Source organism: Spermophilus citellus (assembly GCF_964194105.1).
Source record: "Spermophilus citellus genome assembly, chromosome: 1".
Taxonomy (NCBI): domain Eukaryota; kingdom Metazoa; phylum Chordata; class Mammalia; order Rodentia; family Sciuridae; genus Spermophilus; species Spermophilus citellus.
Genome location: NC_138182.1, coordinates 288,142,621 through 288,169,389, shown reverse-complemented (window position 1 = coordinate 288,169,389; position 26,769 = coordinate 288,142,621). Strand labels below are relative to the sequence as shown.

Below are 26,769 nucleotides of genomic sequence, written 5' to 3'. Positions count from 1 at the left end.
CCTGCGCACCTGTGAAGGTAGAGGCTCTGCTCCCAGGACAGCAGGCACATGGGGGAGTGGACGTACTGGGAAGGCCCCAGCCAGGACCTAGGACAGGAAGAGGACCTGCTTATCAGACCTTAGGCCGAGGGGCGCAGGGTGAGCGATAGAGCAGGGACGGGTGGTGCAGAAAGGGCATCGACTGGAGAGAGCAGAAGCAGGCCCAGGTCTGTCGGGTGGGTTAAAGGAGGACTGCTGGGTTATCAGAGTGAAAGCAACAGGATTCACAGGACAGAGGCAGTCATATCCTACCTCACAGCCTGCACCCCAAAGAACCTTAGTTTAGCACTCAACTCTCACAATCAAAAATAGAAAACTTTTATAAAAGAGATTGGTGCTATATTTTGGATATTTGCACAGAAAGACTTACTGAGACCAAAAGGTGTTATCAATAAAATATGGAGAAACCTGACATCGAAACTCACAGCTCTGATTCATCAAATGGCACCTGAAATGAAAGAGTCGCGGTGTGTTCATCCCACTGACAGAGGATTTGTGTCAAGAACGTGTAATGAGCTCGCATGAGGGTTGCGGAGGAAGCTAGTGAGGGAGCGCTTGCCTAGCCTGCACAGGCCCTGGTTGATTTCCAGTCCTGCCATTAAAAAGGAGGAAGAACTCACAGGAATTAATAAGAAGAGCACAAGGAACCCAGAGGGAAATGGGCTAAGGACAGGAGCAACTGCCTCATGCAAGAGAAATCTCAGGTGGCAGATATGTGTGCAGCCTCACTATGGTGAGGGAAGTGCTGGAAGGGACCCCAGGGGGTACAAGTGTGGTGAGGGGAGAGACCCGGGGGTACAAGCTGACTAGACGTCCTACACATTGCCCCTGCCTCAGCCAACAGCTGGGTCGTCTCTTGGAGAAGACATTCCCATGCCCAGCCATTCAGCTGCCAGGAAGGGACCAAGGTACACACTGGCACATGCAGGAAAGGAGACAGAGGAGGTGCCGTCCACAGCAGGGGGAGGAATAAGTATGGCCTGGGACAAAACAGTCTCAGAAGAGAGTCAACGGACAGCAGGGACAGAGTGTGGGCAGATTCCGAACACTTCACCCACGAGGCATTTTCCATAATCTGCCAATGTACCCTGTGTGTCCGTCTCAAGAACACATGCAGAAGCCGAAGAAGCTAGAGCAAAGGGAGAGCCGGAGAAGGTGACCACAGTGGGCTGCCAGGTCTCAGACGGGACCTCAGAAGCCGGTGCAGACTGCACGTAGCCTGCCTCTGATCCAAGTGACCATGCTTCTTCAGAGGAAAGCATCCAAGATACTGGGTGCATTTGAGAAGCAGGCCATTCAGAGCTGAGCAAGGGGTCATCTCCAACTGAGCACCATAGTTAATGGGCATCTGTGCACCTGTAAGGCCAGATTCATGGGACCCCAATAGACCTCCAGGAGCCGAATCCGATGCAATCACACAAGAGTTTTTATTGCAGGCTCGAGCCTGGACTCACAACCGTTTCTGATGCAGCGGTCCCAGGGAGTGAGTCCCGGCCCTTAGTTCAGTGAGGATTTGTAGGTTTTGGGGGGATACTCTATGCTTCACAACATCACACAGCAAATCATGTCACACTGAGGGAAAATCAAACCACAACTCTTAACATTGATCAGCACATTCACTGGAGGGAACAAGTTGGGTAGGGGTGATTGGCGACTTCAAGAGGTGGATACATTTGAACTGATTGGTTTAAGCCACGAGGGGTGTACATGCTAAACTACACGGTTTCCTAACGTGTCATCAATCACCAAAACTATTGGGAGGATCACCTGGCATTTCAGATGTTCCCTGTCTCACTCTGATTGGTTGTTGCTATGGTCCGAAATTTGGTCTCAAGCATTCTTTGGTCTTGCATTGCTGAGTCAAGGCTATCTGGTCACTACAGGACAGGCCCTGCTCTGAGGTAGAGGCTGTTTTTTTAAAAAATGGAGTCACACCAGTTTCTCACCCCCACGGTCCACAGTCGCAGCAGGAGGAGCCGACACTCACTGGGCTTCATGGGGAGCCGGCAGAAGGTTCACAGTCCCCTCTGGTCCTCACACAGCCTACTTTGTGAAGCAGATAGTAACATCCCCTTATTTCCTGGAGGAGAGATGGGCTCATAGACGTGATGGAAACTTTATCAGGTCACAGATCAGCAATATCTCCAAACTAGTCTGGACCCGACGTCTGTGTGAGGCTGAAACCAGGAGCACTCTGCAGAGATCACTGGTCTCTAGCCCAAGAGCCGCAGCGCTGGAACCCCCGCCTCTGGAACCCGAGGGTCTGACCGGCCACATGACATGCAGTGTGAGGAGCAAGGCTCAGCAGTTTTCAACAGTACCCACTTGGTCAACAGGGTCCCAACTACTAGGTTACCCTAGAGACATTTCCTATGTCAAAAAAGGCTAATGTTGGCTTATTACCGGTTCCATCTAGATGATTCATGAGCTCCTATTGGTGTATCACTTTTCTTACAACCCTTTCATTAAACAAGTGAGCCAATTATCTCTGCTAAAGAAGACTGAATTGAGCGGGACAAGGTGGAGCCCACCTGTAATCCCAGCAACTCAGGAGGCTGAGGCAAGAGGATCACAAGTTCAAGACAAGCCTCACCAATTTATAAAGCAGGACCCTAAGCAACTTAGGGTGTCTCTGCCTCAAAAATTTAAAAACAGGATGCAGTGCAGTGGTAAAGTGCTTCTGGATTCAATTCCAAATACAAAAATGATTGGATTGAAAACTAAAAAGATTTCCAACAAAGAGAAATGTGAGACCTTTCCAAGACAGAATAGTTGACACCCATCAATATCATGTCACAGTTTTTTTATACCTTTGTTTTATTATTTATTTTTGTGTGGTGCTGAGGATCAAACCCAGTGCCTCACATGTGCAAGGCAAGTGCTCTGCCACTGAGCCACGTGTGGGAGAAATTGTTGGAGACTGAAACTGAGACCAGGAAAGGTGGGCCTGCAGGTGAGGTAGGGGACTAAGAATTTTTTCCCCCACCCCACGAGTGGAGCTCAGGAGAGATCCCTCAGTACCGTCCCCAGACGGGACAAGCCAGCACTGGGCACTGGAGATGCACTGACTGAAATCTCCAGACCAACAAGCATTGAGTGAAGAGCCTGGAGCCCACCTGAGCCCGACCCAGCCTCCGCCTGTGGACCACCTCTCACCCTAGCAGGCCGAGGGAACATCCCACTCCAGAAGACTCACCCAACACTGCTGAGAGAGAAGCGGGGAATATTTTGAACGCCAATGGAAAGAATTCAACTTTTCATTGAGATTTTTTTTCTTTTTTAAGTTCTTTTTCTCTGTTTAATTGTGACCATGATGATTCATAGACAGTTATACATTTTCATATTTTTTTTCATTTCCAGAATTTTTGAAGACAATTATTTTTCATGGATTGGTTTTTTGTTAACTATGATATTTGAGTAGTATATTTGAGTTTTGCATTCTTTTATTTTTAAAATTTTTACTTTATATAAATATTTTCCCCAACCTATTTTCCTTGCTAACAGCCGATCTCTATTGTGCTCTTTAATGTTCCGTTAATTTTTTATTTCTTTTTCTCTCCTTCTCCCTCATAATCATCACATCCTATATCACTTCTGTTCTCTCTGTGTCCACCATTTGAAATTGTAAACCCTTTTGAAAACTTGCTGTTTTTATTGTAGGCAGTAACTGATCATATCATTTCTGTTTATTTTGATGTTAGTATTGTAGACATCATAGTGAGAGCTATTTGTTTTAATGCTGTATATTGTTTGCATTGGTGGCTTAGTTGTTGTTGTTGTTGGTACTGGAGATTGAACTCAGGGACACTCAACCAATGAGCCACATCCCCAGACTTATTTTGTAATTTATTTAGAGAAAGGGTCTCATTGAGTTGCTTAGTGCCTCACATTTTGCTGAGGGTACCTTTGAACTTGTGATCCTCCTGCCTCAGCATCCTGAGCCACTGGGATTACAGGTGTGTGCCATGGCACCCAGTTTAGTTGTTGTTGTTTTGTCTCCCCCTAAACAGAGAGGTACTGGAAACCTTCAGGGACACTGCAAGTCCACAAGGTAGAAACTCTACTGCCTCAGATTCATACTGTTAGGTGGGTAGACACATAAAAAACATGAAAAATCAAGGGCACAACCAAGATACTCCAATAACAGGATCCATTGTCACCACAGTGGAAGAAATGTCAGAGAAGGAGTTTAGAATGTACATAGTTAAACTTATCTGCAAAGTAAAAGATGGTATAAAGAATAAAATTAGATTAAAAAATACAGGAAGTGAAAGATCACTTCAATAAGGAGACAGAGGGGCTGGGGTTGCGGCTCAATGGTAGAACAGGGTTCTAGTCTCAGCACCACATTTAAATAAATAAAATAGAGGTCCATTGACAACGAAAAAGATATTTTTTAAAAAGGCTGGGGATGTGGCTTGGTGGTTAAATGCCCTTGGGTTCAGTCCCTGATGCAAAAATAAATAAATAAATAAGGCAGAGATTCTGGGGAAAAAAGGCATAAATATTCAAAATGAAGGAAACAATTAAAAATTCAATAGAAAGCATCACCAGCAGACTAGACCACTTAGAAGAAAGAACCTCAGGCAATGAAGATAAAATACATGATCTTGAAATAGAGTTGCCCACAGGGAGAAGATGTTAAGAAACCATGAACAGAATTTCCAAGAATTATGGGATAACATGAAAAGACCAAATGTAAGATTTATCAGGATGGATGAAGGTGTGGAGATACAAACCAAAGGAATATATAATATTTTCAATAAAATAATATCAGAAAGTTTTCCAAATCTAAAATATGAAATGGAAAATCAAATACAAGAGGCTACAGGACCCCAAATGTACAAAATTACAACAGACCTACATCAAGACACATTGTAATGAAAATGCCTAGCGTACAGAATAAATACAGAGTTTTGAAGACTGAGAGAGAAAAATATCAAATTACATATAGGGGGAAAACAATCTGTATATCAACCGATTTCTCAACCAAGACCCTCAAAGCTAGGAGGACCTGGAATTACATATACCAAGCTGTGAAAGAAAACAGATGCTAGCCAAGAATCTTGTATCCAACAAAATTAAGCTTCATATTTGAAAATGAAATAAAAACTTTCCATGATTAAGCAAAAGTTAAAAGAATTTGCAACTAGAAAGCCTGCACTACAGAAGATCCTCAGCAAAATATTCCATGAGGAGGAAATTTTTTTTAAAAAGGGAAAATAAGGAAAGGGAAGAACTACACTAAAGGAAGAGTCAATCAAAGGAGAAACTAATTCAAATTATAAGCTAGAAATAAACCAAAATGACAGGGAACTCAAATCATATCTCAATAATAATCTTGAATGTTAACAGCCTAAACTCATCAATCAAAAGACATAGACTAGCAGACTGAACTAAAAAACAAGACTCAACAATCGGCTGTCTCCAAGAAACTCCTCTCATAGGCAAAGACATGAAGGTGAAAGAATGGGAAAAAACATATCACTCCCATGGATCTTGTCAACAAGCAGGGGTTTCTATCCTAATATCAGATAAAGCAGACTTCAAGCCAAAGTTAATCGGAAGGGAAAAAGAAGGACATTTCATACTGCTTAAGGGAAACATACATCAACAAGTCATAACCATCATAAATATGTAAGCTCTAGACAATGGAGCTTCTGCATACGTTAAGAAAACAACCTCTCAATTTCAAGAATCAAATGGACCACAAGACACTAATACTGGGTGACTTTAACACACCTCTCTCACCACTGGATATATCTTCTAAACAAAAATGGAACAAAGAAACTATAGAACTCAATAATATAATCAATAATTTAGACTTAACTGAAATATGTAGAATAGTTCATCCATGAATGATTGAATACACTTTCTTCTCAGCAACACACAGATCCTGCTCTAAAATATACCATATCTTATGTCTCGATGCAATCTTAGCAAATACAAAAAAATAGAGATAATACCCTGTATTTCATCGGATCATAATGGAATGAAATTAGAAATCAATAACAGAATAAGAAATAGAACCTACTCTAACACCTGGAGACTAAATAATACACTATTTAATGATGAATGGATACCAGAAAAAATCAGGGTTGAAATTTAAGAAAATACTTAGAGGTATGAGAATAGCAATACAACATACTGAAATATCTGGGACAGTATGAAGGCAGTGCTAAGAGGAAAGTTCATTCAATTGAGCTCATTCATTAAAATAATAAAAAGTCAACAAATAAATGTCCTAACATTACATCTCAAAGCCCTAGAAAAATAAGAACAAATCAACCCCCAAAGCATTAGAAGACAGGAAATAATTAAAACCAGAGCTGAAAGCAATGAAACTAACAAATGAAATAATCCAAAAAAATGACAAAACAAAAAGTTGATTGTTTGAAAAAAATAAATAAAATTTATAAACCCTTAGCCACACTAATGAAGAAAAAGAGAAAACTCCAATTACAAAATTCATGATGTAAAGGGAAATATACCATTAGACACTACTAAAATACAAAAGATAATCAGACATAGTTGTGAAAATGTATACTCCAATAAAACAGAAAATCTTGAGGACATCAGCAAATTTCTAGATACATGACCTACCTAAACTGAATGAGGAGGACACACATGATTTAAACAGATCAATTTCAAGCAATGAATTAGGACAAGCCTTAAAAAGCTTACCAACCAAGAAAAGCCCAGGATCCGACAGATTTTCAGCTGAGTCCTACAAGATTTCAAAGACGAATTAACACCAATACTTCTCAAATAGTTCCATGAAATAGAAAAGGAGGGAACCCTTCCAAACTCATTCTATGGAGCTAGTATCACCATGATAATAAAATCAATCAGAAACATCAAGTAAAGAAAACTTCAGACCAATATCCCTGATGAACATAGATGCAAAAATTCTCAATGAAATTCTGGCAAATCACATACAAAAATATTAAGAAGAAACTGCACCACCATCAAGTGAGGTTCATCCCAGGCATGCAAGGTTGGATCAACATATGGAAATCAACAGACGTCACATAGAATCCTATATCATACCAAAAAATGCTGAAAAAACATTTGACAAAATATAGCCCTGTCACATTCCCAGCGACAAGAACACTCAGTCCAGGGAACTGGGCCACGTGAAATAACCACACAAGGGACAGAGATACCTTTTTCTTTGGGGATCCTGTGACAGCTCTTCCGACCTTAAGCATCCTCAGAAAAGGGGAGAGAGAGAGAGAGAGAGAGAGAGAGAGAGAGAGAGAGAGAGAGAGAGAGAGAGAGAGAGCGCTGACCCCTTTTATTGAGGAGAAGCCATTCAACCTAGGCAAGGGGTCAGGTTTCAGGGGGCTGAGTCTAGCTTCCTGATGTCCACTGTCAGCAGGTTGACTGACATCTAGGAAGGCCACACCCAAGGGCAGAGCAAGAGAAGGGGACACACAAAGGGCGTTTCCATGGAACATTCTATCCCAAACAGGGCAAGGGGGTAATATCACAAAGGAACAGGTGAGCGTAGGTTGACCCATGGGGCTACAGGAAGACACGCCTATGCATGAAGACATATTCTGTGACATTTTGCCACATTCAAGATCGGGGCAGCCATCTAGGGCCACTTTGATGTGGCCAGATCACTTGGAAGTGACCGACAGAGCCTCAACCAATCAGAGAAGGAAAATGCTGGTCACATAGTGTGATGGCCTCCCACACAGCACCCTTCATGTTCAAAATACTGGAAAAACTAGGGATAATAAGAACATATCTCACACCGTCAAAGCTAGATATGCCAAGCCCGGCCAGCATCATTCTAAATGGAGAAAAATTGAAAGCCTTCCCTCTAAACCCTTGAGGAAGACAGGGATGCCCTCTTTCACCACTTCTATTCAACAGAGTCCTTTCTCTAGACAGAGCAATCAGACAGATGAAAGAAATTAAAGGGATATGAACAGGAAAAGATGAACTCAAACTATCACTATTTGCCCGTGACATGATGCTATATATACAAGATTCAAAAAAGTACACCAGAAAACTTCAGCAAAATATCAGGATATGAAATTAATACCCATAAATAAATCTCATTCCTATACATCAGTGATAAACCCACTGAAAGAGAAATTAGAAAAATTACCCCATTCACAACAGCCTCAAAAAAAAAAAATACTTGGGAATCAATCTAACAAAGGAGGGAAAAGACCTCTACGATGAAAACTACAGAACACTAAAGAAAGAATTGAAGAAGACCTAGAAGATGGACAGATCTCCATGCTCCTGGACAGGCAGAATTAACATTGTCCAAACGGCCACACTACCAAAAGCGTTATACAGATTAAATGCAATTCCTATTCAGATCCCACTGACATTCTTCATAGAAACAGAAAAGGCAATCATGAAATTCATTGGAAAAATAAGAGACCCACAATAACTAAAGCGATCCTTAGCAAGAAAAGTGAAGCAAGAGGCATCACAATTGCAGAGTTTAAATTATTCTACAGAGCTACAGTAACACAAATGGCCTGGTGGGGCTGGGGTTGTGGCCAGCGGTAGGTAGAGCACTCGCCTAGCACATGCAAGGCCCTGGTTTCGATCCTCAGCACCACCTAAAAATAAATAAATAAAATAAAGGTCCTGTGTCTAACTACAACTGAAAAAAAAATAAATATATTTTTTTAAATGGCATAGTACTGGCACCAAAACAGACAATGGTACAGACTCCAACCACGGCTCCTGATTACCTCATGGCTGTGCAGCACTGGGGACTTCCTGTGCAAAGGTACAGTCAAGATGGCCCAGTTGCTATGGTCACCCCGGCCCGAGGATGCTGCGTGCAAAGCGCAGAGCTGTATCAGGACCTTCAGCTCAGGCACCAGCTCTCCAGGACTGGCAATTCTGAGCATCACAAGATGACCCTAATGTCTCGACAGTCCTGCGCCCTTCAGATGGCCTGCTTTGCAGAAACTTTCCCACAAATAACCTTTTTATAAAAACACTTTTTTCATTGCAAATGGACACAATACCTTTATGTATTTTTATGTGAAGCTGAGGATGAAACCCAGTGCCTCTCATGTACCAGGCAAGCGCTCTGCCACTGAGCCACAACCCCAGCCCTGGCCCCAGCTTTCAGTCTCAATGTGTGTCTGCCTGCCTTTTCTTCATCCCCCATCGCCCCTCGCCGGTTTCTGAATTTGGCATGACTGTATGTGTTCCACACAGGAGGACACCTGTGGCTGCATCCACCCTCGGTGCTGAGTGGCATCAGGAAGGAAGGTGAGGGGTTGCACCTTACATACCACTGCTGTGCTTGATGTTCACGAGTGTGTGTTATGGATACAATTAAGAATCAGGCACTGGCCCCCCCCACCAAGTAAATGTCCGTCTGTGATCCAGGGCGACTGGGTGGGAAGAAGGGACCCAGCTGGGTGCTCTGACTCATGGTGGGGAGACCTGAAATGCTGGCACATATTTTAATCACTCTGGGCCTTGGGGCCTCCAGAAGGTGCTGGAGCAGTTCACAGAAACTCGTGTGTGGGTCTTCCCTCTGCCAGGCAAGAGAGTACCCTCCCTCACCTGTCCTCCCTCTCTGTCCCTGTCTCTGGGCTGCTGCCCCTTGGTCCCCCTCCCTGGCAAGGCCATGGCTCCACCCTCAGTAGAAGAACCTTCTCTGGTGGTGGCAGAGTCCCCCCATGAGCTGTGGCCGGCATGGCTCTGGATGGAGGGGTGCAGAGCAGGGCCGGGCTGCTGTGTGCAGGGCGCGTCCCTGAGGGACCAGAGCCAGTGCTCCCAGCCTGCTCAGCAGTGAGCTGGGGGGGGGGGGCCTGCGGGAGGGTGGAGGGGACTCTAGCTGAGATCAGGGGTGTGTGGGTGGGGGGGGTGCACTTGGCTGGGAGGTTCAAGTAAATGACTTTTCCTTTTTAATTTTAAATTGTATAAATGGCTCTAGATTACACTTTTGAGATTAGGGAGCAGGGATGCAATAAACATACTTAAAATATATGAAAATGACTCATGAAAACACCTTGTGAAGATATAAAGATGATGTGTTCCTTATATGCTGAGGGCAACACAGAGGCTAGCAGAGGGTGGACGAGGTGCCAGCCCTCGACGGTGGACGTGCCTCGTGGTACCCATCATGCTGTGGGACAAATGTGTCTCTGGCACAGCATACACGGTGCCATGTTCGATAAGGACAGAGTAGGCTGTTTAAAATGTGTGCTGGCTCTGGGTCGTGACTTTCCAATGGCCCACTGCCCGCCTTTGTGACTTGGAGAGCCAGAGTCACAAGCCCCCACTGGACCCCTGCTGCCTCCTTCTGTGGAGGGCCTGCTCTGCATTCCCTTGACTGACTCTGAACCCAGCACGAAGGGCGTCCCAAGGGCCTGAGGCTAGCCACAGACTGCCTGTGTCCACAGAGGGCAAGATGTCAGGTGGGAGAAGACAAAACACCACCGTCAGCTGCATGACTGGTCCAACATCAAATGAAACCACTTTACTTCCCATGATGTCCCCACGGAATTCGCCCTGATATGGACAAGACAAGGTAGTCTGCTGGTCACATAACAGAGCAGCCCCCAAAGCCAGGAGGATGGCCAGTGCCCTGTACGGGAATCAGCGTATCCAACTGCACCAGTGCCTGGGGTCAGCTGCACAGCCAGGTGGCCACTCCACAGGACGGTGGCTAAGGCCTGAGCTGCTCCCACAGAGCTGCAGGGTGCTCTGCTCCCAGTCCTGCGGGAAGGGCTTCCTGCTCACCCACAGGACCTCTCCAGCCCTGGTCCACCAACACCCTGGCACAGGTGTGCGCCATGCTGAAGGACAATGGGAAGCCGTCTGTACACCACGCAGGAGGCCCTTCAAAGGAAGGCCTTTGGGCCAAGCCCACGGCTCCAGACTCTACCAGCTACAGGCCCTGCCTGGAGCGCAGCTGCTGGTCCTCCAGGAGTGGACGGGTCAGGTCCTCACGACAGGTGGCCCCACAGCAGCAGGCGGCTGGGGCTGGCCGTGGGCATGGGCCGCAACCTGTCAGTCATTCACGTCACCACCACAGACCAGCATCAGCGTACCCAGCGCTGAGCTCTCATCTGGCCCCAGCTAGAGTGGCTCTGGGGTGAATCCACGGGGCCAGGCTTGTCCCACCTGGATGGACTTGGTCCTGCCTGATGACAGGGGAGACTCACAGGGGCCATTCCACGGAGGCAGTGAAAGGCTCCTCGGGCCATGAAGGACCCACGGGTCTGGGGCCAGAGTCCTGGCTGGAAGGTGCTGGGTGCCTCACCCCCAGCACCTCTCTGTGCAGGAGCCGCCTTCTCAGCAGCCATCCTGCGGGAGCTGCGGTCCATCCTCTGGGCTGAGGAACAGTGTGCCCAGGAGCCGAGGGAGGGCTGGCCGTGGAGGGAGCCTGGACCCTGGACCCGCGGAGCCTGCACTCTGCAGGTGCTGGTTGGTGTGTGACTCAGGGCTGGCAGGGCTCGTCGCTGGCTCTAGATACCTCCTCCTCCCATAAAAATGTCCTGTGGTGCCTCGGAAAGCCCCCGATGCCCTGGGCAAAGCCGTGAGTGCCACGCTGTGCGGGGCGGGCTGTGCTCCGTGCTCTCTGTGAGGGAGGCGGCCTGCCTGCAGCCACACTGTGCTCCTGCGGACCTGCTCCTGGAGGTGCGGCTGGCCCGCAGGAGTCCCCCTGGCATCTGCAGTCATGAGTTCTTGGATGGAGGTGCCCAGTCCGTGAGCTGCCGCTTCCCACCTCAGACCAGAGTCTCGGTGGGCGGAAGCCAGGGGACAGAGGCTTGTCACTGATGCAGGGAGTCGTTTCACCAGCACAGCTGGCGTCAACGGGGACTTCCCAGGCACCTGGGAACCTGGGCCCCGGATGCGCAGGCAGAAAGGTAGACCCCAGGCTCTTGCTGCCATGCAGGGTGGCCCAGGGTCACTTTTGATGGCCAAGTCCAGCATGGGGCAGCAGGACACCCCCACAGGCCACATGCTGCACACCACAGGCCACACTGCACCCCACAGGCCACATGCTGCACCCTACAGGCCACATGCTGCATTCCACAGATCAAGCTACACACCACAGACCACGCTGCACACCACAGACCACGCTGCACACCACAGACCACGCTGCACACCACAACCACGCTGTACACCACAGGCCACACACTGCACCCCACAGACCACGCTGCACACCACAGGCCACCTGCTGCACACCACAGGCCATACTGCACCCCACAGGCCACACACTGCACCCTACAGGCCACACACTGCACCCTATAGGCCACACGCTGCATTCCACAGATCAAGCTACACACCACAGACCACGCTGCACACCACAGATCACGCTGCACACCACAGGCCACACACTGCACCCCACAGACCACGCTGCACACCACAGGCCACCTGCTGCACACCACAGGCCATGCTGCATTCCACAGGCCACACTGCACTCCACAGACCACGCTGCATGCCACAGGCCACCTGCTGGACACCACAGGCCACACGCTGCACACCACAGGCCACACTGCACTCCACAAGCCACACTGTACCCCAAAGACCACGCTGCATCCACACACCACCTACTGTACCCCACAGGTCACATTGCATACCACATGCCACATGCTGCACCCCACAGACCACGCTGCATCCCACAGGCCACACGCTGCACCCTATAGGCCACACACTGCATTCCACAGATCACGCTACACACCACAGATCACGTTGCACCCCACAGGCCACGCTGCACACCACAGGCCACGCTGTATGCCACAGGCTACCTGTTGCACGCCACAGGCCACATGCTGTACTCCACAGGCCACGCTGTACCCCACAGACCACGCTGCACCCCACAGACCATGCCATACCCCACAGGCCATGCTGCACACCACACTACATATTATACTCCACAGGCCACACTGTACACCACACACTACCGGGTGCACCCCATAGGCCACACTTCACACCACAAGCCATATTACACACCACATACATTCTGCACACCACACACCATGATGCATGTGCACCAAGTGTCATGTTATACACCACCCGCCATGTTACTGAACACACTCCATAACACCCTGTATGCATGCTGCACACCGCATGCCGTAATATGTGTACACCATACACCATGTTCCACACCACACACGCCAGTTGGACACCACATTCCACACTCCATGTTACATTTGACATACCGTGTTACACACACCACATGCAATATTATACACACCCAGCACACGGACACACATACACACATTATATACCATGCACACGGCACATACACACCGTACACACCACACGCACCACAGACACACCACAGACTTCACAGTGATGCAGTCTCACACATGGAGACACACACCATTGTTTAACACCAGAGAGCATTGCACCAGAACCCTGCCCTGGCCTCGCTCCAGGGGAGCCGAGCCCCTGTCTGGGGGCTGACCCTTCCTTCAAAGCTCTGTGCCAGCTAGCCAGCTCACCTTGGTGAGGAGCTCTCTGCAGATGGACAGCAGCTCTGCAGATCAGAGTTGGCAGGAACATCTGTGCTCTGTGAGGAGGGGCAGGAAGGACAGACACACATCACACTGGGGAGGGAGCCCAGGACTGGCCCCTGAAGGCTGCAGTGTCCTGAAGCTCTGGCATGGACTGGTCTCAGCACCTGGAGGCCTCCTGGAGGTTATCAGGTGTCTCTGAGCTCACTGCTCATGGCACCAGCAGGAGGTGGCCAGGAGCACTGTGGCAAGATGGCCTCAGGAGGGCGGTGAGGTCAGCCTCAGGGGTTCACAGAGTGAGTTTTGACCTGGAAACAGGAGAGAGAGACAGTCAGTTGGAAGGTGCAGTGTGGGCAGGACTGTCTTCACGCAAAGAGCCTTGCATGCTTTAAAGGGTCGTGTCAAGGCCACAGTCACCATCTCTCTGCACAGCCAGTCCTCCTGGGTGCCGCCCTGCATCTTCCTGTGCTCTACTGGCCGACCACTGGCCACTCAGTACCAGAGCATGAACCCAGTAGTGTCCCTTCCTGCTGAAAATCTTTCAACGACATCAGAACTCCTCACTGGGCCCTCCAAATTCAACTTTAGCCTTCCTGATTCAGACCCTGGATCTCAACACTCACCTCTGCGCTGAGTGTTTCTGGATGGACGCTGGGAAGCCTCGCTGAGCCCGGTGCACTGGCTGCTCCGAGCCTCACCGTGGACGCCACTTTACTCCACAGGGGCCTCTACTCTACGACACTTGCTAAGACCACCTCCCAACACCTTTCTTTATTACTTCTTTGCCTTCAAAACACATTTCACAAACCTTTGTAATTATTGGGTATTTATTTCTTGATGGGACTTATCTATATAATTCCCATTTCCATTTCTAAGAACAGTGCCTCCTACATAGGCCACTCAAAAAGTGTGATTAAAAATTGCAATTGTATGTACTGCATGTCGGTGAGTGGTCATAAACTATGTGGCAGCAGAATGTAGCTCCCCTTCCCTAATCCTGGCCCATGATGTCACACCTGTGAATGGGTCACATTGGGCCTAACAGATGGAATTAAGGTTATTATTGATCAATGACCTTAATATAGGCAGTAGGATGGCATGAAATGTATTCTTCCAAATTTATGACCACTCAGGCTCTCGCAAAGTTTCCTGATTTGGAAACAGAGTGCTTAGGGAAGTAACCTGCTAAGGATGATCTTGAGATGAAATTAAACTCAGATCGAGGGGGACCTTACACCCCATGACTGACGTTCAGCACTGGGGAGGGAATTGGAGAGGACACGGAGATAACAATGAAGGTCAGACAACAGATTAGAGTGGACTTCCAAAAGTGATGGCATCCCAAGAGCCACCCAGCACTCAAGGAGGTGAGTGCAGACACTCTTCCACAGCTTCCCGAGGGCAGCAAGGATCTACTGATACCTTGTTAGACTTCTGGTCTCCAGGACCGAAACTCCTGCAGTTTTAAGCCACCAAGGTAGTAGAAACTGCTGTAGCATCCCTAGGAAAGTAATTGAGCAGGATTATATGAATTAGCTATGTAATAATTTGAATATTTACAGAGAAATGAGGAAGAGACTTGAGAGATTCAGAAGATGAGAAGAGATTCAGAAGACAGCCTGTCACTGCTGACTTCAGAATCAAGGAGGCAGCAGGGCTGGGGCTAGGGCTCAGTGGTAGTGCACTTGCCTGGCGTGTGTGAGGCACAGGGTGGGTTCTCAGCACGAAATATAAATAAATAAAAATAAAGGCCTGGGCTGGGGATGTGGCTCAAGTGGTAGCGTGCTCGCCTGGCATGTGCAAGGCACTGGGTTCGATCTTCAGCACCACATAAAAATAAAAATAAAGATATTGTGTCCACCTAAAACTAAAAAATAAATTTAAAAATAAAAAATAAAGGTCTATCAAGAACTAAAAAAGAACTATTTTTTAAAAATCAAGGAGGCAAGGAGAATAGCGTGAGAAAAAAGGAATTGTCTGCATCCTATAAGGGGTTAACAAGTGGAGCTCTGGCTGGGGTGTTCAGGACTCTGTTGAATAGAAGTGATGAAGGAGGGGCATCCTGTCTTTTCCAATTCTGAGAGAGAATGGTTTCATTTTTTCACCATGTATAATAATGTTGGGCTTCAGCTTGGCATAGATAGCTTTTACAATGTTGAGGTATGTTCCTACTGTCCCGAGTTTTTCTAGTGTTTTGAACATGATGTATTTTGTCAATTACTTTTTATTTTTCTGTTTATCTATTGGATGATCATATGATTCTTGTCTTTAAGTCTATTGATGTGATGAGTCACATTTATTGATTTCCATATGTTGAACCAACCTTGCATCCCTGAGATGAACCCCACTTGATCGTGGTGCACTATCTTTTTAATATGTTTTTGTATGCAAATTACCAGAATTTTATTCAGAATTTTTGCATCTATGTTCATCATGGATATTGGTCTGAAGTTTTCTGTCCTTGATACATCCTTGTTTGGTTTTGGTATCAGGGTGATACGAAAGAAATTAAAGGGATATGAACAGGAAAAGATGAACTCAAACTATCACTATTTGCCCGTGACATGATGCTATATATACAAGATTCAAAAAAGTACACCAGAAAACTTCAGCAAAATATCAGGATATGAAATTAATACCCATAAATAAATCTCATTCCTATACATCAGTGATAAACCCACTGAAAGAGAAATTAGAAAAACTATCCCATTCACAACAGCCTCAAAAAAAAAAATACTTGGGAATCAATCTAACAAAGGAGGGAAAAGACCTCTACGATGAAAACTACAGAACACTAAAGAAAGAATTGAAGAAGACCTAGAAGATGGACAGATCTCCATGCTCCTGGACAGGCAGAATTAACATTGTCCAAACGGCCACACTACCAAAAGCGTTATACAGATTAAATGCAATTCCTATTCAGATCCCACTGACATTCTTCATAGAAACAGAAAAGGCAATCATGAAATTCATTGGAAAAATAAGAGACCCACAATAACTAAAGCGATCCTTAGCAAGAAAAGTGAAGCAAGAGGCATCACAATTGCAGAGTTTAAATTATTCTACAGAGCTACAGTAACACAAATGGCCTGGTGGGGCTGGGGTTGTGGCCAGCGGTAGGTAGAGCACTCGCCTAGCACATGCAAGGCCCTGGTTTCGATCCTCAGCACCACCTAAAAATAAATAAATAAAATAAAGGTCCTGTGTCTAACTACAACTGAAAACAAAATAAATATATTTTTTTAAATGGCATAGTATTGGCACCAAAACAGACAATGATACAGAATAGAAGACACAGAAACAAACCCACATAAATACAGTTATCTCATACTTTAAAAAGGCACCAAAAACATTCACTGGAGAACACAGCATCTTCAACAAATGGTGCTGGAAAAACTGGAAATCCATATGTAGCAAAATGAAATCGAACCCCTATCTTTCACCTTGCACAAAACTCAACTCAAAGTGGATCAAAGACTTAGGCACTAGAACAGACAGCCTGCACCTAACAGAAGGAAAAGTAGGCCCAGATCCTCACCATGTTGGCTTAGGACCTGACTTCCTTAACAAGACTCCTAAAGTGCAAGAAATAAAAGTCAAGAATCAATAAATGGGATGGAATCAAACTAAAAAGCTTCTCCTCAGCAAAGGAAACAATCAATAATGTGGCGAGAAAGCCTAGAGAATAGGAGAAAACCTTTACACACACACCTCAGATAGAGCATTAATCTCCAGGATACATAGAGAATTTAAAACTTCACACAGACACAAACCAAAGAACCCAATCAGTAAATGGACAAAGGAACTGAACAGATACTTCACAGAAGAAGAAATACAATCAATCAACAAATACATAAAAATATGTTCAGTATCTCTAGCAGTCAGAGACATGCAAATCAAAACCACTCTGAGATCTCATCTCATTCCAGTTAGCATCACAATCATCAGGAATACAGGCAACAATAAATGTTGGCAAGGATGTGGGGGAAAGGTGCACTCATACGTTGCTGGTGGGACTGCAAATTGTTGCAACCACTCTGGAAAGGAGTATGGAGATTCCTCAGAAAATCTGGAATGGAACTACCACTTGACCCAGCTGTCCCAGTCCTCAGTTTATACCCAACGGACTTAAAATCAGCATATTACAGTGACACAGCTACATCCATGTTTATAGTAGTTAAATTCATGATATCCAAACCACGGAACCAACCTAGGTGCCCTTCAACAGATGAATGGACAAAGAAATTGTGGTGTATATATACACAATGGAATATTACCCAGCCTTTAAGAAGAATGAAATTACGGCATTGGCCAGTAATTGGATGGAACTGGAAAATACCATGCTATGGGAAATAAGCCAATCCCAGAAAAACAAAGCCTGAGTGTTTGCTCTAATATGTGGGTGCTAATTCAAAATGGGGTCACAGCTATAGAAGTATAGAGGTACTTTGGATTAGACAGAGGAGAGTGAAGGGAGGGGTGGGGGTATGAGGGTAGGAAGACAGTAGAATGAATTGGACATTATTACCCTATTTACCTATATGATGACGCGACTGGTGTGCTTCTACATCACGCACAACTGGAAGATTGAGAAGTTTTGTATGATATCATTTTTTGTAGGATATGTCAAAATGCATTCTACTGTCATGTATAACTAATTGGAACAACAACAACAAAATAAGTAAAGCTGCCCTACAACCTCCAATATGGAATGAAATTCTGGCAATATACCAATGTCTTGTGAGTTGTAGAATAAGTGATCCAGCTTCACTCCCTGGGATTTCTGACCCATGGGCACTGTGAGATGCCTAATGTCACCTATGCCATTGTGTTCGTGGTTGGTTGTTTTGTAATGGAAAACCAACTCAAGTCACGTAATGGACAGCAGCTGACTGGGAAGTATTCAAAATTAGACAAGAAGCATCTGCATACATATCATCAACTCCTTGTTTACACTGCCCTCAGATCTGGTCCAATTCTAGACGTCCAGTCCAGGTTATATTTCATAGATAAAGAGGCCAGAAGTAATACTCCCACTGAGCATTCCAACTACCACTGGAAAGACACAGTTAAATGAGCAGCACTTGTGGCTGACATACTTGTATTTCACAGGCACTCACTCTTGTCACTGCATAATGTCACGTGATTTAGACTTACACAGTGATCTTAGGACTTGAGGTGTGACGCGCTACGGCAGGGGTGGGCCAAGGACAGGTTGTGAGTGGCCAACTATGCTTTACCTGTCTGCATCCAAATCAGAGGTTGCCCAGAGCATTTCCCAAATTGAAAGAGGGCTGCTGGTATTTTGCTGCCCACCACAACATATCACAGTTTACACATCACTAGTGTTTTCAATCAACTTTAGACGATTTCCTGTTGGAGACACAGAGACTCTATGGAAAATGGAAAAAAAATCAACAAAAATAGAATATTTTAAAACCATTCATGTCTTTGGATTAGACAGGAAAAACTACAGAATAGAGGTATCAACAGTAGGCTAGTAAAGCACTGTGCAACATGATTTTATGAGAGAAAAAAATTCATTCATTGCACAGAAAAAGCCTGAGAATGGAAGACTTGTCAGCCACAGCCCTGTGGCAGTGGGCTGCAGGTGACTTTTCATTGGGGAATTTTGATTTTCAAGTTTCCCTTTGATTCGGTCATCATGAGAACGAAGCTGCAAGTCTGCAAGGTCATGACGAGTCTCCTCTCATCTCTGCCGAAGGCGGCAGACAAACGGCTCCTCGCGGGCACGCCACGCCGCACCCAGGGCGCCGCGAGCCCAGCTTCCAGGACCCCGCTGCCGCCGCCGGGAGACCGAGCACGACCTGCTGGTCCGCGGAAGACACCGCTCCTCTCCCACAGCGCACCCTCCCTGACTCAGCACCCCACCCGAGGCGGCGCGCGTCCCGGGCCCCGCGCACCAGGGCCCCGCGGGAGCACCTCCGCGCCGGCCCCCGACTGCGGGACGGGACACGCCCGCCCCCGACTGCGGGACACGCCCGCGGAGTTCCGGGGGAGGGGCGGGACTTCCGGCTAAGGCGTGGGGAGGGGCCGCTTGACTTCCGGCGGCGTCCTGCGGAGGGATACTAACTTCCGGGCAGGCCCGTTCTGCGTTCCGAGCCCCGTCGCCGGGAGCCCCGGGGCGGCTGGGGGAACCCCCGCGAGGCGGGCAGTGGCGGGAGCTCGGGCCCCCGCCCCAGGTCTCGAGGTCGGGGGGAGATGACGGAGACTGGTCGGGGAAAGTCGGCGCCTTGACAGACGTCTCGGAAAGTAGGAGAACCTGGGAGTGCGATCCGTGCGGAGGCCGGGAAGGAGCTCAGGGGGCCGGGGCGCTGCCGGCCTGGGTCCACGGGCAGGTCCGAGACGGCTTTGAGGTGGAAACGGGCGAGAGCAGAGTTACCGAGCAGGAGGACGCGGCCTGGGGCCTCGTCAGAAGGGACTTTAACAGACTTAGCCCGGAACCGTTCATGACCCCTTCGCTGCCAAGGCACCGCGCGCCCGTTCTTGAGATGAAAGAGTGGCCAGGCGTGGTGGCCTTGCCTCTCCTTCCGGCACTTGGGAAGGCCTAGGCAGGAGGTGCCCACAGGGAGAGTAAATACTAAAGTCTGGGAGAAACAGGTTTGAAAGTTCAGAATTAGAATTTATATCCCTCACATGCATCTGAGATCTAACAGCTGATGAGAAATACACAAAAGTGCCTCACTAAAAGTGGACAGAATATTTGAAAACCTAATTCACATTTAAAAAAATATTGTGCAATGATCAAAACAGGTAAAAAGGTGTACCTTACATATTAAGAGAAACACACACAGTGCAGTTCTTTGTTTTGTGTGGATAAAACTCAATATGCTTTTGGTGTTTGTGCTGAAAGGTGTGACGCGGTGGGTGAAACTACCAAATACTCTGACCTTTTTAGAAAGTAATCAGAAAGACTCTATGAAGATTGAAAATGCACAGGCCTGGGCTGGGTGGATCCTTGGCAGAGGGTGTGGATGTGCAAGGCCCTGGGTTTTGTCCCCTGCACTACAAAAATTAAGATGCACAGACCCTTTGACTTTTAGACAGCCTTCAGAAACCAAGCCACCAGAACTGACAATGTAGGTACGAAGACTTGTCTACAAACTCTTCTCCAAAGCCAAGCATAGCCATCATCTCAGTGTCCATCAAGAGAGAATGGGTGATTGAATCAAAATGTATTCATACCATGGAAGTGTAGATGTTCCTAATGAGAAAAAAAAAAATTTGTCCATAAGTAACTAGAAAGTTATCCATGTTATATTTTGGAGAAAACAAAAAAGGAAGGTACAGATGAATGCCTGTGTGTAATTTAATCTCTCAGTGTGAGTGACTATGTGTTCCACACAGGAGGACACCTGTGGCTGCATCCACCCTCGGTGCTGAGTGGCATCAGGAAGGAAGGTGAGGGGTTGCACCTTACATACCACTGCTGTGCTTGATGTTCACGTGTGTTATGGATACAATTAAGAATCAGGCACTGGGCCCCCCCCAAGTAAATGTCCGTCTGTGATCCAGGGCGACTGGGTGGGAAGAAGGGACCCAGCTGGGTGCTCTGACTCATGGTGGGGAGACCTGAAATGCTGGCACATGTTTTAATCACTCTGGGCCTTGGGGCCTCCAGAAGGTGCTGGAGCAGTTCACAGAAACTCGTGTGTGGGTCTTCCCTCTGCCAGGCAAGAGAGTACCCTCCCTCACCTGTCCTCCCTCTCTGTCCCTGTCTCTGGGCTGCTGCCCCTTGGTCCCCCTCCCTGGCAAGGCCATGGCTCCACCCTCAGTAGAAGAACCTTCTCTGGTGGTGGCAGAGTCCCCCCATGAGCTGTGGCCGGCATGGCTCTGGATGGAGGGGCGCAGAGCAGGGCCGGGCTGCTGTGTGCAGGGCGCGTCCCTGAGGGACCAGAGCCAGTGCTCCCAGCCTGCTCAGCAGTGGGGTTCCCCAGTGAGCTGGGGGGGGGCCTGCGGGAGGGTGGAGGGGACTCTAGCTGAGAGGTGGGGGCTGTGAGCAGGGGTGTGTGTGTGTGCATGCATGTGTGTTGTGTGTGTGTGTACTCGTCTGTGAGGATTTGAATGAGTTTATTTTATTTAAAATTATATTAATTCTAGATGAAATTTGTTTTTACAGGTTAGGAATGCCATATCCAAATACTTAAGTGTTTAAAACAGATGAAAACTGTTTTTAACATAGCTTTTTAAAATTATAAGCATAATACATACATACTTGTGCCCTGAGGGAAAGACATCAGGAAGCATGGAGCATATGACATACTCACTATTACAGACTGAGTCCTGCCTTGTGTGAAATGGTGTGTTGGAGTCTAACCCTCAGTATCCCAAATGTGCCCTTATTTGGAGACAGGGTGAACAGAGGTATCAGGATGGAATTAGGTCATTAGGGTTGGCCCTAATCCAGCATGACTGGTGGTCTATGAAAGACAGATTTGACACAGAGACATCACATACAGAGAGAAGATGGTGTGAAGAGACACAGGGAGAACAGGGCCCTGAGGAGCCTTGAGGTGCAGGGTCAGGGAAGCGTAGATGTTCTCTGGTGCAGCCTTCCCTCAGACCCTCAGAAGGAACCGCCCCGTGAAGGCTCGACTTTGAGCTTCCGGTCTCAGAGGTTGAGCCCTACCTACCCACTGCTTTAAGCCACACTGTGGGTGGTACTTTGTGACTGCAGCCTTAGCAACGTGATACATATTTTGATACAAGGAAATGGGTGGGGTGGGGACTGCTCTAACAACCACCTATAAACGTGGAAATGGCTTTGGAATTGGGTAATGGATAGAAGCTGGAAGAGCTGAGAACCATGGCAGATAAAGCCCAGGTTATCAAAAGACACTGTTGGTAAAACATGAAGGGAGGTCCCCGTGAGCCCTGACCCAGAAAGATCAGGCCTGCAGGGGAGGACACCTCAGCTGAGAGAGTGCCCAGCCTCAGGGACACAGTGGTGCTAGACCAGAGGGCAGATGGCTCTTTCTGGAAGGTCTGAAATGGGAGGAGATGAGGAGGCCACCAGAACCCCAGGACCCACCCAGAAAACGGGCCCACAGAGTCACCAGCTTGAACATGTTATCCATGAAGGAGCAAGAGGCGTGGCAGTGGGGGTAGACCGCGGGGACCTGTGGTGCCGTGTGAGTGAGCAGGTGTCTCTGTGGCAGCACAGAGCCCACAGGGAGGCTGCGGAGGACCTTCTGTGGTGAAGTGTTAGTGAGTAGCCGTTCCGGTCAGCTTCCCCGCACTGGACACATCTCATCGTGGGTGCGTGTCTCCATCTACCCTGACGTGTAGAGACCCCTTGCGTCTTGGGCTGTGGACTGACTCCAGTCAGCTCTGACTCACCCGTGTGTAGACGTAGAGGTGCTCGGGCCACTCTCCTTTTCCTATGAGGGGACATGAACATTCATAGGTGAGTTTTCGGCACTGAGACTCTGTCCCCACAGCCAGCTCCTCTCTTACTCGTTTGGGGAGGGCAGCAGAGCTGCCTGGGGAGGACTGCTCTTGGGGTGAGCACCCTCCCTCAACCCCGTTAGGAGAGCATGTATTTTCCTTCCCCTGGGTGGGAGCGGGCACTGGCGCTGGTTGAGTGATGGGTGTTTATGAAACCTGTCTTTATTCCATATCTTGCTCTGTGGCCCAGGCTGTCCTTGAACTCGTAAACTTCGTGCCCCAGCCTGACTGTGTGCCACCGTGTACCGCCATCTTGATGTATCTCGTGAAGAGAGCCGGCTGATTTTTGGGGGGTGTGCGCACTCCCCGGCCTCCCACTGGCCACGCTGACCTCAGGCTTCCCTCTGGTGCAGCCTTCCGTGGCGTGGGGCTCTGTCTCCAGCCTGCCGAGGCCATCCTGCAGCTTTCTGTGCTCATGTGCCATCCGTACCCCCTGGGTGAAGAACTTGTGATGATCATTAGCCCAACTGTCACCTGCGTCTTTTTTCTTAGACTCCAGCTCTGTAGTTCTTAGTGAGTCCTGGGTACGACATGTGATGTGGAAATACTTTGTGCATGTCTTCCGGGAATCAGATATTTTAATAAAGCCCGTTTGTCAGTTTTTCTCAGTAGACTTTGATTTTGGTGTTACATTGATGGAATTTTGCTGAACTCAAGGTCAGAAAGAATTTCATCTGTTTTCCTCTAGGAGTGTCACAGTTTAGCTGTGGAGTATAGCATGACTGTAGTGAGGGTGTGTGGGCGTGACGAGCGCGGTGACTTTTAACCGCAGGTATGCTCAGCTCTTCCAGGACCACTTGGCAAACTCATCCCTCTCCCACTTCCATTCCCTTGGTTTAGAGTGAGTTGAGTGGAACTGAGAGGTTGGGGTGGTCTTCCATCCTTTCCATGTGTCTGTCTTCCTGTCAGTGCCACATGGTTCCCATCTGCAATTCCCAGAGCACCATCCTGGTTGCCAGAGGCCGGGTCCTCAACTTCCACACATACGGTGGGACCGGCCGCCATTCTGCCAGACCTGGTTGCATGGTTCCAGGGAGGAGGTGACACAGGTTGCTGAGGGGATGGTGCCCATCTTGAGTTTAAAAGGCTGTCTTCTCTGCGCTCAGCTCGACAGCTCTGGCCGTCTTCCACCACGCAGCAGGCCCTTCAAAGGAAGGCTTTTGGGGGGCTCATGGCTACACCTGGAGTACAGCTGCTGGTCCTCCAGGAGTGGACGGGTCAGGTCCTCACGACAGGTGGCCCCACAGCAGCAGGCGGCTGGGGCTGGCCGTGGGCATGGGCCGCAACCTGTCAGTCATTCACGTCACCACCACAGACCAGCATCAGCGTACCCAGCGCTGAGCTCTCATCTGGCCCCAGCTAGAGTGGCTCTGGGGTGAATCCACGGGGCCAGGCTTGTCCCACCTGGATGGACTTGGTCCTGCCTGATGACAGGGGAGACTCACAGGGGCCATTCCACGGAGGCAGTGAAAGGCTCCTCGGGCCATGAAGGACCCACGGGTCTGGGGCCAGAGTCCTGGCTGGAAGGTGCTGGGTGCCTCACCCCCAGCACCTCTCTGTGCAGGAGCCGCCTTCTCAGCAGCCATCCTGCGGGAGCTGCGGTCCATCCTCTGGGCTGAGGAACAGTGTGCCCAGGAGCCGAGGGAGGGCTGGCCGTGGAGGGAGCCTGGACCCTGGACCCGCGGAGCCTGCACTCTGCAGGTGCTGGTTGGTGTGTGACTCAGGGCTGGCAGGGCTCGTCGCTGGCTCTAGATACCTCCTCCTCCCATAAAAATGTCCTGTGGTGCCTCGGAAAGCCCCCGATGCCCTGGGCAAAGCCGTGAGTGCCACGCTGTGCGGGGCGGGCTGTGCTCCGTGCTCTCTGTGAGGGAGGCGGCCTGCCTGCAGCCACACTGTGCTCCTGCGGACCTGCTCCTGGAGGTGCGGCTGGCCCGCAGGAGTCCCCCTGGCATCTGCAGTCATGAGTTCTTGGATGGAGGTGCCCAGTCCGTGAGCTGCCGCTTCCCACCTCAGACCAGAGTCTCGGTGGGCGGAAGCCAGGGGACAGAGGCTTGTCACTGATGCAGGGAGTCGTTTCACCAGCACAGCTGGCGTCAACGGGGACTTCCCAGGCACCTGGGAACCTGGGCCCCGGATACGCAGGCAGAAAGGTAGACCCCAGGCCCTTGCTGCCATGCAGGGTGGCCCGGAGTCACTTTTGATGGCCAAGTCCAGCATGGGGCAGCAGGACATGATGGAGCTCCCACTATCTGTGTCAGTAAATGGCAGGAAGGGCAACCAGAGGACACTTCTCAAGCCCACGGACACTGTGCTGAGGTCCCTTCCACAGAGTCAGCGAAGCCACTGGACCCTTCAGAAATCCCGGCTCCACCTGCTCAGCCACCACCAGGGACCCCTGGCAGCTGAGCTCCATGAAGAGCAAGGACATGTGGAAAGCAGTCGGCCTGCTGGCTTGTCACGTGAAGGGAGGCCCCACACGTGTGCTGCAGACCAGAAGCCACACGCTGCACCCCACAGGCCACTTGCTGCACCCCACAGGCCACACTGCACCCCATAGGCTACCTTCTGCACCCCACAGGCCATGCTGTACCCCACAGGCCACACTGGACCCCATAGGCCACCTACTGTACCCCACAGGCCACGCTGCACATCACAGGCCATAGTGCACCCTACACACCACTTGTTGTACCCCACAGGCCACGCTGCACACCACATGCCATATTACACCCCACATGCCACCTGCTGCACCCCACAAGTCACACTGCACCCCACATGCCACGCTGCACACCACATGCTATGTTACACCCCACAGGCCATGATACCTGTGCATCTCATGCCATATTACACACCACATGCATTCTGCACACCACACGCCATGATGCATACCACACTGCACTCCACACACACGCTGCACACCATTCACCATAATATGTACATACCCATGCCATGTACACCATAGCCATGTTACACAGAACACGTTACACACATGCCATGTTACATATTACACACTACACACATGCCACTCCATAGTAACACACCACAGAGCATATACCCTGCCACACTACTACTATACACTCACCAACCTAGAGGTGGGCAGAGGGGCACGGCCACTAGGTCCTGCCACACAGCAAACCTGGGTTTGCTCAGCCCTGGGTGGGGTGCCGCGGGCAGGCCTACCTTTGGACGCCCCTTCTCTTTGAGCAGAGTCAGCCCTTCCCGCCTCGTGGGCACTTGGTTCTGCTGGAAGCGGGCCTGCATCATGTACTCGAAGGTGCTCAAGTGCTTGGCCACTGCAAGGGGAGGGCAGAGTCACCTGCAGCAGTGCCCGGCACCCATCTGCACCTACAGTAGCCTCCAGGGTAGAGGACACCCCACCCTGCCCAGGGAGCAGCCCCCAAGGCCAGGACAGGGTACGGCTGGCTGTGCCGGCAGTGGGAGCCTTGCACCTCTCATGGGAGGGATGGACTTTCAGGGGCCTACTGCCCAAGTCTGGGCCCCAGCCTATCCAGCATGTTGTGGGATGTCAGCGAGGTCCTCTCCCTGCAGCTCGAGGGGCTGCTCCGGAACCCCCTGTGAGCCTGGTGGAGGCCAGAGGGCAGCTCAAGTAGGGCAGTGCCATGCCCACCTGGCGGGAGTGCCCGAGGGGTACACTGCTCACAGCAGATGCGGTCACATGGCCCCCACCTGCGCTTCATCCTGAGACCTGGGCTGTTGTGCCTGGGTGCTGAGGGAAGGCTGGGGCGGTGCCACCGGTCAAGGAGCGATGGGGCCACAACTCTGGGCCGCCTCAGCCTGC

The 26,769-nt window shown here is 49.2% G+C and overlaps 1 pseudogene across 1 annotated transcript in view; it reads right to left on the bottom strand.

Annotated features, from left to right (window-relative positions):
• LOC308642177 (phosphatidylinositol-3,5-bisphosphate 3-phosphatase MTMR14-like) overlaps positions 1-26,769 on the bottom strand; it is a 60,692-nt pseudogene that overhangs the window by 7,193 nt on the left and 26,730 nt on the right. Inside the window, exons 7-8 of the transcript XR_014024381.1 lie at positions 26,151-26,263; positions 22,866-22,906 (exon numbers count right to left, since the gene is read on the bottom strand). The product of XR_014024381.1 is annotated as a phosphatidylinositol-3,5-bisphosphate 3-phosphatase MTMR14-like (transcript). The remainder of the gene's footprint in view (positions 1-22,865; positions 22,907-26,150; positions 26,264-26,769) is intronic.